Genomic DNA, 1,790 nt, shown 5'->3' with positions numbered 1-1,790 from the left:
GTAAACGAATTCACCGACGTCTTCCCGGACGAAATCCCCGGGGCACCCCCAGCCAGAGAAGTCGAGTTCACCATAGATCTCGTACCGGGCGCTGCCCCAATTTCTAAACCTCCCTACCGATTAGCACCAAAAGAAATAAAGGAACTGAAGACGCAACTGCAAGAATTGCTAGACAAGGGCTACATCCGTCCTAGCACCTCCCCATGGGGAGCGCCAGTGTTGTTTGTTAAAAAGAAGGATGGGAGCATGCGCCTATGCATCGACTACAGGGAGCTTAACCAAGTCACGATAAAGAATAAGTACCCCCTTCCCCGAATCGACGACTTGTTCGACCAACTTAAAGGGGCAGGGGTATTTTCAAAGATTGATCTAAGATCCGGGTATCACCAAATACAGGTGGCCAAACCGGACAGTCAGAAAACAGCCTTCCAGACACGTTACGGTCACTATGAATTCACCGTAATGCCCTTCGGACTCACCAACGCGCCTGCCATATTCATGGACCTCATGAACCGAGTATTCCGACCCCACTTGGATGACTTCGTCATTGTATTCATTGACGACATCCTAGTCTACTCCCGAAACAAGGAAGATGTAATCCTCCTACTCCACTTGCTCTTTTCTCCAAGAGCCAATTCACTATATCTACCACTCCTTGGTTCCAAGATACAATGAATTTCCGTGATCTAGTGCTTTGATCACAAAGCCCGCACTAATCACGCCCAGTGACACCACACTGCTGCTTCGGGTTTCACGTCGCCGCGCTACTATCCCAGGATTTCACGACTCCGCGTTACTTTCCCCCCGTCTTCCACACTCCGGTAGAAACGTATCCCGTGATCTGGTGCTTTGATCACCAAGCCCACACCAATCACGCCCAGTGCCTCCGACACTGCTGCTTCGGATCTCACAGCTCCGTGTGACAATCCAGGATTTCACAGCTCCGTGCTACTTTCCTCCCTTCTCTTGTTTTGCTCCAAAACAAGTGTTGTCTTGCTTCCAACTTCTGAGACTCTATAGATGATCTTCAATGATGCGCAGGTCTCTTTGATGAAGATAAACACTCTGGAATGATTTCTCTTGACAGCTCTGAGTGTTTTCTCTCTTTGAATATATCAAGTAAAGCACTTGATATTTATGCTCTGTTTTGCTCTGTTTAAGAACTCTCAGAATATTTCTCTTTTGAAGCTCTCTAAGTTCTTTTTCTTTTCTCACTTCTCACTTGAAGATTTTTGGTATGCTCTGTACCAAATGAGATTTTTGCTCTATGCTCTTTCAAGCTTAATTGCTCTATTCGATCCCTTTGATGGATTCGAATTTTCTGCTCTCTTGTTCGTGAGTTCGTTGTCTTCAAGTACTCATATCTTCATCATTTTATAGCTGGTAATGAGAATCTGTCCGTTGGAAAGAGACGCTCTCATTTTTGAAATCTTGTATCTTTTGTCAGAGATCTTATCTTATCTTCTGCAAAAATGTCAGAAAGAGATAAGCTAGCCGTTGATGGAGTTTCATCTCCATGTAAATGAGCTCCCAAACTTCATCTGATACTCCTCTGGTTTTACGTTGAGTGGAAAATATCCGGGTCTCAGTTTTGGTGTAGAATGGCTTCTCTGATTAGCTCTGAAGTGGTCCTTGTATCTTTGGGATTTTAAAAATATTCATCAATTTAATCCCATACTAGTTAAACTAGTATTTTTTTCCTTGTGAGAATATTTTCACTGTAAGTTCATCTTCATCTTCTTCATTCTCACGTCTGGGTGTTCTCAGACTTCAAACTGGCTTTGAACTTC

The sequence above is a fragment of the Ipomoea nil genome, unplaced genomic scaffold (assembly GCF_001879475.1).
Source record: "Ipomoea nil cultivar Tokyo-kokei standard unplaced genomic scaffold, Asagao_1.1 scaffold2821, whole genome shotgun sequence".
Lineage (NCBI taxonomy): Eukaryota > Viridiplantae > Streptophyta > Magnoliopsida > Solanales > Convolvulaceae > Ipomoea > Ipomoea nil.
This window is presented reverse-complemented; position numbering follows the sequence as displayed.